The following is a 12330-nucleotide window of genomic DNA, read 5'->3' as shown; positions in this document are numbered from 1 at the left end:
CTGTGTTCCTTTTTCCTGTACTTTGTCCTGTATATCATTTCTATACTTCATAGTTTCTACATACTCATACTTATTGCTTCCTTACATCTTTGCCTTGTCAAGCTCCTCAATCTCCAACTAATGGTAATTCAGAGTCCAGAGAGGGAGAGTTAGATTAGTTCAGTTCATCTTTCCATACCAGGGAACATTATAGGATTTTGGCCAAACAGTGGATTGGTTGCCCTTGAGCCAAGAGTTTACCTGTGATCCAATCAATAGTGGCAAATTGCCCAGGATCAAGTGGTCAGAATAAAGTAGCTGTAGGTTCATCAGTTTCCTTCAGGAAGTGTTTTAGGCATATTAGACACTGGGATTCTTATAATAAGTGGTGTGCTAAATGTCCAGTAGTTTCTTTTCAGAGAATGTTTATTGAGTACATACCTAATGTTTTCCAATGCTAGGTTTCGGGGAATTCAAGGATAAATAAAGTACCCATGGAATTCACAGTATCACAAAATACAGACATATGGATTCAAGAAATGTAATCCCAGGACTTTGGGAGGCCAAGGCGGGTGGATCACTTGAGGTTAGGAGTTTGAGACCAGCCTGGCCAACATGGTGAAACCCCGTCTCTACTAAAAATGCAAAAATTAACTGGGTGTGGTGGCAGGCTGGAATCCTAGCTTCTCGGGAGGTTGAGACAGGAGAATTGCTTGAACCCAGGAGATAGAGGTTGCAGTGAGCCAAGATCACACCACTGCACTCCAGCCTGGGCTACAGAGCAAGATTCCGTCTCAAAAAAAATCACAAACAAACAAACAAAAAACCCACAAATGTTGTAATAGGCAGTGGTTCATGCCTGTAATCCCAGCACTTTGAGACGCTGAGGCGGGCAGATCACCTCAGGTCAGGAGTTCGAGACTAGCCTGGCCAACAGGGTGGAACCCCATCTCTATAAAAATACAAAAATTAGCCAGGCATGGTGATGCATGCTTGTAACCCAGATATTCAGGCAGCTGAGGCAGGAGAATTGCTTGAACCTGGGAGGCAGAGGCTGCAGTGAGCTGATATCAAACCACTGTACTCTAGCCTGGGCAACAGAACGAGACACCATCTCAAAAAAAAAAAAAAAAAAAAAAGTTATAATACAAGCTAAATAGTACTGTAAAATTATACAAATATACATTCAAAAATTTCAGTTCTGGCCAGGCTCAGAGGTTCAGCCTGTAATCCCAGCACTTTGGGAGCCTGAGGTAGGTGGATCATCTGAGCTCAGGAGTTTGAGACCAGCCTGGCCAACATGGTGAAACCCGTCTCTACTAAAAATACAAAAATTAGCTAGGCATGGTGGCAGATGCCTGTAATCCCAGCTACTCGGGAGGCTGAGGCAGGAGAATTGCTTGAACCCAGGAGATGGAGGCTATTGTGAACCAAGATCATGCCATTGCATTCCAGCCTGGGTGACAACAGCAAAAATCCCTCTCAAAAAAAAAAAAAAAAAAAAAAAAAGGCCAGGCACGGTGGCTCACGCCCTATAATCTGAACACTTTGAGAGGCTGAGGTGGGCAGATCATGAGGTTAGGAGATCGAGACCATTCTGGCTAACACGGTAAAACCCCGTCTCTATTAAAAATACAAAAAAGGGCCGGGCGCAGTGGCTTAAGCCTGTAATCCCAGCACTTTGGGAGGCCGAGACGGGTGGATCACGAGGTCAGGAGATCGAGACCATCCTGGCGAACACAGTGAAACCCCGTCTCTACTAAAAAATATAAAAAAACTAGCCGGGCGAGGTGGTGGGCGCCTGTAGTTCCAGCTACTCGGGAGGCTGAGGCAGGAGAATGGCGTGAACCCGGGAGGCGGAGCTTGCAGTGAGCCGAGATCTGGCCACTGCACTCCAGCCTGGGTGACAGAGCAAGACTCCGTCTCAGAAAAAAAAAAAAAAAAAAAAAAAATACAAAAAAGTAGCCGGGCATGGTGGTGGGTGCCTGTAGTCCCAGCTACTCGGGAAGCTGAGGCAGGAGAATGGCGTGAACCTGGGAGGCGGAGCTTGCAGTGAGCCAAGATTGCACCGCTGCACTCCAGCTGGGCGACAGAGCGAGACTCCATCTCGAAAAAAAAAAATTCAGTTTCATGGAGCTTATGCTTTAATGTACATATGAGGAGAGACAATAAACACTATTATAGTATGTTAGATGGTGATCAGTGATATGGAGAAACAAAAAGTAGGAATGTAGAATAAGAAGTATTGAGGTGAGGGGCTGCAATTGGTAATAGGAGAGGTCTCCCTGAGAGAGTGACATTTGAGAGTAATCTGAAGGAGGTGAGGGAATGAGCCATAAATTTATCTGGGGAAGAGAATTCCAGGCAGGGAACAGCCAGGGCAAAGGCCCTGCATTGCCATGTTGAAGGGATACCAAAGAGGCTAGTGGATCTGGAGTGGAGGGAGCAAGGGATCAGAGTGGGAAATAAAGTAAGATCTGGCAGGAGTGTGGTGCCGGGACCAGATCATATGGGAACTTTTCTGCAAATGAAAAGGTTGTTTTTTTTTTTTTTTTGAGACAGCATTTCACTCTTGTTTCCCAGGCTGGAGTGCAATGGTGCAATCTTGACTCACTGCAAACTCTGCCTCTCGGGTTCAAGCGATTCTCCTGCCTCAGCCTCCCGAGTAGCTGGGATTATAGGCATGTGCCACCATGCCTGGCTAATTTTGTATTTTTAGTGGAGACGGGGTTTCTCCATGTTTATCAGGCTGGTCTCGAACTCCCGACCTCAGGTGATCTGCCCGCCTCGGCCTCCCAAAGTGCTGGGATTACAGGAGTGAGCCACTGCACCTGGCCATGAAAAGGTTTTAGTTTTTGCTTTGAGTCAGTCAACCACAGCAGGGCTTTAAGCAAGAGAATGCTGTCCTCTGACATATTTTAACAAAATAATTTTGGCTGCTGTGTTAAGAATAGACTTAAAGGGGCCAGAGTGAAAGCAGGGAGACCAGTTGAAGACTACTGGAATAATCCAGGTGAAAGATTATGGTGGCTTGAACTAGGGTGACAGCAGTAGCTGTGATGAGGAGTGGTCATATTTTGGCTATATTTTGTACAGCAGACAGGATCGCTGATTAATTAAATATAGAGTCAGGGACAACTCCAAGGCTTTTGGGGTGAGAAACTGGAAGAACGGAGTTGCCTTTCACTGAGATGGGGAAGATTATGGAAGAAGATTTGTGGGAGAGCATCAGGCACTTGTTTTTAGACATACTAATTTTGGAATGCCTGTAAGCTCTCCAAGTGCAGATGTTGAGTAGGCAGTTGGATATACTGGCATGAGTCTGGAGTTCAGGGAACAGTTATGAATTGGCGCTACTAATGTATCTGGAAGTTATATAGGTCAGTGTTGTCCAACATGGCAACCATTAACTACATGTGACAATTTAAATTTAAATTCATTAAATGAAATTAAAACTTCAGTTCTCGGCTGGGTGCAGTGGCTCACGCCTGCAATTCCAGCACTTTGGGAAGCTGCGGTGGACGGATCACTTGAGGTCAAGAGTTTGAGACCAGCTCAGCCAACTTGGTCATGGAAACCCCATCTCCACTAAAAATACAAAAATTAGCTGAGTGTGGTGTTGGGTGTCTGTAATCCTAGCTACCCAGGAGGCTAAGGCAGGGGAATCACTTGAACTCGGGAGGCGGAGGTTGCCGTGAGCCGAGATCACACCACTGCACTCCAGCCTGGGCGACAGAGTGAGATTCTGCCAAAAAGAAAAAAAATTCAGTTATCAGTTGCTCTAGCCACATTTCAAGTACTCCATAGCCACATGTAGCTAGTGCCTACTGTATTTACTGTATTGGATAGTGCAGATGTGGGACACTTTCATTATTACACAAAATTCTATTGAACAGCACTGATGTAGATGACATTTGAAGTCATGGGTCTGGAAAAGATCACTTACACAATTAATAAAGGGAAAAAGAGAATCAAAGGCTGAACCCTTTATGTTTCTGCACTTAAATACACAAATTGGTGGTGAGGGTGGGATGATGAGGTGGTAAGGGCATGCTTCCTTTTTAATTTTTTTTTTTTAAATGAGCTGTGCTTGCTAAGTGGATAAGGGGGCAAAAGACATTCCAGGCAAAGGGAATAGTGTGTGTTAATAGAGGTATAAAATGGTATGATTGGGGAACTGTAAGAATGCTGGCATTTCTGGAGCAAAGCCACATTATTTTGGTATAGTTACACACACACACACACACACACACACACACACACACACACACCCAACTCCAAACCTCTTCTTTGCTTCAACACTTTGAGACTGAGTATGTGGTGCTGAGGCTAATCAGTTTAGGTCTAATTGGAAGGCAGAATGAGAAGGGGAAAAAGAATTTTCCTTGTCACTTGTAAATTGTGAATGAGAACAGATGTAAGAATTAAGTTTAGAGAAACAAATACTGCCTCCTAACAAGTTTTTTCAGTGATAGAAATCAAATGTCAGGCCGGGCGCGGTGGCTCAAGCCTGTAATCCCAGCACTTTGGGAGGCCGAGACGGGCGGATCACGAGGTCAGGAGATCGAGACCATCCTGGCTAACATGGTGAAACGCCGTCTCTACTAAAACATACAAAAAAAAACTAGCCGGGCGAGGTGGTGGGCGCCTGTAGTCCCAGCTACGCGGGAGGCTGAGCCAGGAGAATGGCGTGAACCTGGGAGGCGGAGCTTGCAGTGAGCTGAGATCCGGCCACTGCACTCTAGCCTGGGTGACAAAGCAAGACTCCGTCTCAAAAAAAAAAAAAAAAAAAAAAAAAAAAAAAAGAAATCAAATGTGATAGTCGTTTTTAATTTTAGGAAGTCTTGTTCAAATAAGACCTAAAAGTTATTTAAGCTGGAACCGGATTTCTATCTGGACTGGGGCAAACTGAAGTTAAGTTGATGTAGCTAATCAGCTATGGCTTTGATGAGACGTACTCACACACACAACAATCGCCAGGCCCCATTCTGGAAGGCCAATCATTTCAGAACATGTTTTTTCAAGATGTCAGTTTGTTGTAATAGTAGGTTGTTATACCCAAACTACCATATTCTTAGTTTTCCTTTTTTATATATTTTTTTCAGGTTTACAAAAAGCAGTAACTTAAGCCACAGGGAAAAAAGCACAAAACTGTTTTTCACCAATTAAAAGGAACCCTTTCTATTTACATGTGTTTTAAACTAAGATAGCCTTAAAAAAGGTAAAGATTTCATTAGAATAAAAAAAGCTTAAAAGTAGAATCTATTAAAATCTTGCGTTATCATTCAATGCTCTTTGCAGTTAAAGATCATGTCATTATTTCCATTATACTTACCTCCTATTTTTCTGGGCTTATTAGCCTGGCTGTAGAAACTTGCTCCAATTGAAATTTGGCAAGCTGACAAGGCTGCGTGCCAGAAGTAATTTACTATCCAGTGCGGTTTGCAAAGTAAAAGACGCTATAAATAATAGAAAAAGAAATGAAAAGTTACTGGTTCCAAATATTTTAATGTGTGTAATGTGTGTCACCTCAAACTTTTCAGCTTTTTGTTGTCAACATGAGATAACATGAAAGGTTTGAAAAGTACAGATGCTTTGCATTCGCATCAAACTGAGGGCTCTGATGTTCTTAGGCATCAAAGACCAGTCTGCGTCTATCACTTCTCTGACTTTGAAGTCTATGAGGGCTCTCTGTATGGGAGAATCAGGCAGGGTACTTAGAACAAGGCAGGGGGAGGGGATTCCAGGTGCCTTGCCTCTTATTATGGCTCGAACTAGGTACTTCCCTTTATCAAATAATAATAATGAAAAAAAAAAACAACAAAAACCACGGAGTTGTCTGAGAACTTCAAATGTGACAATGTGAACATTCCAAGGAACAGTTCAAGTTTACTTTGAAGTTTACATTTAAGTACTTTGAAGGCAAGAACAGAAATTTTAACTTAATTTGCAAACATCTGGCAGACTTCTTAAAAGATTCTCTTGGCACCCTGAGACCCCTCTCATTTTCCAGACTGGCTTGTGAGCACCACAGTAGGGACCAAGTGTTTCTCCAAACCATGGGGTGATCAGGGTACATCTTTCTGTGATCAATCTTACAATCTGGAAAAAAAATAATTACATTAGAGCAAATGCTAACATATCATGGGCTAGAATGCAAAATTATCATAAACTCTTTTGGAAAGGGAAAAATACATCGATCATTTGAGTTTCAATATTTCTGACCCTGCCACACACATAGAAATAACAATTGAAGCTCTTGAAGAGAATGACACGTTCAAAGAGAGAGTCTGGTAAGTAATTTTTTCTTAATTGAAGTGTAACTTCCATAAAGTGTAGATCTTTTTTTTTTTGGAGATGTGAAGGGGTGGCCTGCCCCTCCACACCTGTGGGTGTTTCTCGTTAGGTGGAACGAGAGACTTGAGAAAAGAAATAAGACACAGACAAAGTATAGAGAAAGAAAAGCGGGGGCCCAGGGGACCGGCGCTCAGCTTACAGAGGACCCACGCCGGCACCGGCCTCTGAGTTCCCTTAATATTTATAGATAATTATCTGCCGGGCGCGGTGGCTCAAGCCTGTAATCCCAGCACTTTGGGAGGCCGAGACGGGTGGATCACGAGGTCAGGAGATCGAGACCATCCTGGCTAACACCGTGAAACCCCGTCTCTACTAAAAATACAAAAAAAAAAAAAAAAACTAGCCGGGCGAGGTGGCGGGCGCCTGTAGTCCCAGCTACTCCGGAGGCTGAGGCAGGAGAATGGCATAAACCCGGGAGGCGGAGCTTGCAGTGAGCTGAGATCCGGCCACTGTACTCCAGCCCGGGGTACAGAGCAAGACTCCGTCTCAAAAAAAAAAAAAAAAAAAAAAAAAGGCCGGGCGCGGTGGCTCAAGCCTGTAATCCCAGCACTTTGGGAGGCCGAGACCGGCGGATCACTAGGTCAGGAGATCGAGACCATCCTGGCGAACATGGTGAAACCCCGTCTCTACTAAAAAATACAAAAAACTAGCCGGGCGAGGCGGCGGGCGCCTGTAGTCCCAGCTACTCGGGAGGCTGAGGCAGGAGGAGAATGGCGTAAACCCGGGGGGCGGAGCTTGCAGTGAGCTGAGATCCGGCCACTGCACTCCAGCCCGGGCGGCAGAGCCAGACTCCGTCTCAAAAAAAAAAAAAAAAAAAAAAAAAAAGATAATTATCTTTACCATCTTAAAGATAAGGGAGTGGCAGGACAATAGGATCGTTTTTAGGGAGGAAATTAGCAGTAAGACATAAGAACAAGGATCTCTGTGACATGAATAAGTTTAAAGGAAAATCCTGTGCCTTGAGATAAACCTTTTAGCAACATTGTTTCATCCTATCACATGGGGATAAACCTTGGACAATACCTAGCTTTTCTAGGAACAAAGACACACCCTGCACGCCCAAAATCCATTAAACCTTGAGTTACCACAGCACTTGTCTCTTGCAAGGACAAGGTTGGGGGTAGGGTCACAGATTAACAGCATCTCAAATACAGAACAAAATGGAGTCTCTTATGTCTACTTCTTTCTATATAGACACAGTAACAGGCTGATCTCTTTCTTTTCCCCACAAGATGGAGTCTCGATCGGTCGCCCAGGCTGGAGTGTAGTGGCACGGTGGCTCATGCCTATAATCCCAGCACTGCAACCACCTCCTGGGTTCAAGCAATTCTCCTGCCTCAGTCCCCTGAGTAGCTGGGATTACAGGCGTGCGCCACCATACACGGTTAATTTTTATATTTGTAGTAGAGACGGGGTTTCACCATGTTGGTCAGGCTGGTCTCAAACTCCTGACCTCAGGTGATCCACTGGCCTCGGGCTCCCAAAGTGCTGGGATTACAGGCGTGAGTCAGTGAGCCTGGCCAGGATTTTGAGACATTGTGGGCTTTATGCAGTTTCTTCTTCTGTCTTGGGGTTTCTCCAGTAGATACTTTTTTTTTTTGAGGAGGATTTTCACCTTGTTGCCTAGGCGGGAGTGCAGTGGTACAATCTCAGGTACTATATCTCTTTTTTTTTTTTTTTTTTTTTTTGAGACGGAGTCTTGCTCTGTCGCCCAGGCTGGAGTGCAGTGGCCGGATCTCAGCTCACTGCAAGCTCCGCCTCCCGGGTTTACGCCATTCTCCTGCCTCAGCCTCCCGAGTAGCTGGGACTACAGGCGCCCGTCACCTCGCCCAGCTAGTTTTTTATATTTTTTAGTAGAGATGGGGTTTCACGGTGTTAGCCAGGATGGTCTCGATCTCCTGACCTTGTGATCCACCCGTCTCGGCCTCCCAAAGTGCTGGGATTACAGGCTTGAGCCACCGCGCCCGGCCTATATCTCTTTTTGAGGGCTTCTTCTTAGTTGATATTTCAAAATATTTATGTGATGCTATTAGGTGAGTTAATACATAAAGGACTTTGGCCAGGCGCAGTGGCTTGTGCCTATAATCCCAGTACTTTGGGGGGCCAAGGCGGGTGGATCACCTGAGGTCAGAAGTTCAAGACCAGCCTGGTCAACACGGTGAAGCCTCGTCTGTACTAAATATACAAAAATTAGCCAGGCGTGGTGGTGGGCGCCTGTAGTCTCAGCTACTTGGGAGGCTGAGGCAGGAGAATCACTTGAACCTGGGAGACCGAGGTTGCAGTAAGCTGAGATCACGCCATTGTGCTCCAGCCTGGGCAAAAAGAGCGAAACTTCGTCTGAAAAAAAAAAAAAACAAACCATAAAGGACTTAGACCAGTGCAATAGTAGCTGGGCACACAATAAGCCCTACGTAATGACAGCTTTTTTTTTTTTTGAGACAGAGTCTTGGGGTTTCACCATGCTGGCCATGCTGGTCTCGAACTCCTGACATTGTGATCCACCGACCTCAGCCTCCCAAAGTGCTGGGATTACAGGCGTGAGCCACTGCGCCGGGCCAATGACAGCTATTATTATGAGATGCAGAAGTGAAAAGAAGGCTTTGTCATTTCCATCATAATTATTTTTTTTTGAGACAGATTCTCATTCTGTTGCCCAGGCTGGAGTGCAGTGGCACAATCTCGACTCACTGCAGTCTCTGCCTCCTGGGTTCAAGCGATTCTTGTGCCTCAGCCTCCCAAGTATCCATCATGGTGGCATGTGTCACCATGCCCGGCTATATATATATATTCTTTTTTTTTTTTGAGACGGAGTCTCGCTCTGTCTCCCAGGCTGGAGTACAGTGGCGCGATCTCGGCTGACTGCAACCTCCGCCTCCCAGGTTCAAGTGATTCTCCTACCTTTGCCTCCTGAGTAGCTGGGATTACAGGTGCCCGCCACCACACCCAGTGAATTTTTGTATTTTTAGTAGAGACAGGGTTTTGCTATGTTGGCCAGGCTGGTTTTTTGTACTTTTAGTAGAGAAGGGTTTTGCCATGTTGGCCAGGCTGGTCTCAAACTCCTGGCCTGAAGCAATCCACCTGCCTTGGCCTCCCAAAGTAGTGGGATTACAGGCATGAGCCACCGTACCAGGCCCATCGTAATATTTTGTTTGTTTGTCTGTTTGTTTTTTGAGACGGAGTCTCGCTCTGTCTCCCAGGCCGGAGTGTAGTGGCATGATCTCGGCTCACTACAACTTCCGCCTCCCGGGTTTGAGCAATTTTCCTGCCTCAGCCTCCAGAGTAGCTGGGATTATAGGCACCCACCACCATGCCCAGCTAATTTCTGTATTTTTAGTAGCGGGGGTGTTTCACCATGTTGGCCAGGCTGGTTGCAAACTCCTGGCCTCAGCTGATCCGCCTGCCTCGGCCTCCCAAACATCATAATAACTCCTTTTTTTTTTTTTTTTTAACCCGAGATGGAGCGTCGGTCTGTTGCCCAGGCTGGAGTGCAGTGGCGCGATCTTGGCTCACTGCAACCTCCGCCTTCCGGTTTAAACTATTCTCCTGCCTCAGCCGCCTGAGTAGCTGGGACTACAGGCACGTGCCCACCACGCCTGGCTAATATTGTATTTTTAGTAGAGATGGGGTTTCACCATGTTGGCCAGGCTGGTCTCGAATTCCTGATCTTGTGATCCACCTGCCTCCACCTCCCAAAGTCCTGGGATTACAGATCTGAACCACCCCGCCTGGCCTAGCTTTTATATTTACCTTCAAGAATTATTATGATGGGCCGGGCGCATCAACAACAACAAGAATATATGTGTAAAAGCTAAATTTCGGCCAGGCGTGTTGACTCACGCCTATAATCCCATCACTTTGGGAAGCCAAGGTGGGTGGATCACCTGAGGTTAGGAGTTTGAGACCAGCTTGGCCAACATAGTGAAACTCCATCTCTATTGAAAAGACAATAATTAGCTGGTCGTGGTGGCGGATGCCTGTAATCCCAGCTACTCGGGAGGCTGAGGCAGGAGAATCACTAGAATCTGGGAGGCTGAAGTTGCAGTGAGCCGAGATCATGCCACTGCACTCCAGCCCGGGTAACAAGAGCGAAACTCCATCCCTCCCACAAAAAAAAAAAAAGCTAAATGTCAAAATAAGGGAGGATTGCTGGGTGTGGTGGCTCATGCCTGTAATCCCAGAATTTGGAGAAGTGGAAACAAGAGGATCACTTGAGGCCAGGAGTTCAAGACTCATGGTGACAATACAGTGTTTGTTTACGAAAACAAAACACCATCCTAGGCAACATAGTGAGACCCCTGTCTCTACAAAAAAGAAAAAAGGAAAATTAGCCAGGTGCGGTAGGGCACACTTGTAGCCCCAGCTACTTAGGAGGCAGGGGTGGGAGGATTGCTGGAGCCCAGGAGGTTGAGGCTGCAGTGAGCTGTGGTCACACTACTGCACTCCTGCCTGGGTAACATAGTGAGACCCTGTCTCAAAACGAAACAAAAACATAATTGGCCGGCCATGGTGGCCCATGCCTGTCATCCCAGCTACTCGGGGAATCGCTTGAACCCAGGAGGTGGAAGTTGCAGTGAGCCGAGATCCCACCACTGCCCTCCCCACTAGGCAACAGAGAGGCTCTGTCTTTTTTTTTTTTTTTTTTTTGAGGCGGAGTTGGTCTGTCCCCAGGCTGGAGTGCAGCGGTGGGATCTTGGCTCACTGCAACCACCGCCTCCCGGGTTCAAGTAACTCTCCTGCCTCAGCCTCCCTAATAGCTGGGACTACAGGCACGTGCCACCAGGTCCGGCTAATTTTTTTGTATTTTTAGTAGAGACGGGGTTTCTCCATGTTGGCCAGGCTGGCCTTGAATTCCTGACCTCAGGATATCCGCCGGCCTCGGCTGCCCAGAGTGCTGTGATGACAGGCATGAGCCACTGCACCTGGCCAGCGAGGCTGTCTTAAAAACAACAACAAAATGCCGGGCGTGGTGGCTCACGCCTGTAATCCCAGCACTTTGGGAGGCCGAGGCGGGCGGATCACAAGGTCAGGAGATCGAGACCACGGTGAAACCCCGTTTCTACTAAAAATACAAAAAATTAGCTGGGCGCGGTGGTGGGCGCCTGTAGTCCCAGCTACTCAGGAGGCTGAGGCAGGAGAATGGCGTGAACCCGGGAGGCGGAGCTTGCAGTGAGCCAAGATTGCGCCACTGCACTCCAGCCTGGGCGACAGAGCGAGACTCTGTCTCAAAACAACAACAACAACAACAAAACAAAACAAAACAAAACAAAACAAAACAAAATAAAGGAGGAGCATATTTATAGTTAGTTTGATTTAAAAATTGGGCGAGCACGGTGGCTTACACCTGGAGTCCCAGCACTTTGGGATGCTGAGGCGGGTGGATCACGAGGTCAGGAGATTGAGACCATCCTGGCCAACATGATGAAACCCCATCTCTAAGAAAAACACAAAAATTAGCTGGGTGCGGTGGCACGTGCCTGTAGTCCCAGCTACTCCGGAGGCTAAGGCAGGAGAATCGCTTGAATCAGGAAGTTGGAGGTTGTGATGAGCCGAGATCATGCCACTGCACTCCAGCCTGGCGACAGAGGGAGACTCTGTCTCTAAAAAAAAAACCAAAAAACAAAAAACACATGGTTAATTTGTCAAGGTCTCTATCAAATTTACTTTGAAATGATTACAGTCTGTCAGAGCTTGCTGACTTCCTTGTACCTAAAGAAATTTAGCAAGTGTCTTTTCTTAGTGTCATGCATTTATTAACTGAGTACTTATTATATGGTAGGCACTGCTATAAGCTATAGAGTATCTATCCAGCCAAACAGGAAAAAATTCCCTGCCCACATAGAGTTCACTATCTAGTGTCATCTCCACTCTTACTGTTAACACAGCCCCAGAGATTTTTCTTTTACAAATAAATTCTCTCTTTGTCTTACATTCATGATTTCCTTCCACTTCTCTCATGTCTTACAGCTGAAGGATTCAAGAAATGGTGTAGCACAA

Source organism: Macaca mulatta, chromosome 16 (assembly GCF_049350105.2).
Source record: "Macaca mulatta isolate MMU2019108-1 chromosome 16, T2T-MMU8v2.0, whole genome shotgun sequence".
In the NCBI taxonomy this organism is placed as follows: Eukaryota; Metazoa; Chordata; class Mammalia; order Primates; family Cercopithecidae; genus Macaca; species Macaca mulatta.
This window is presented reverse-complemented; position numbering follows the sequence as displayed.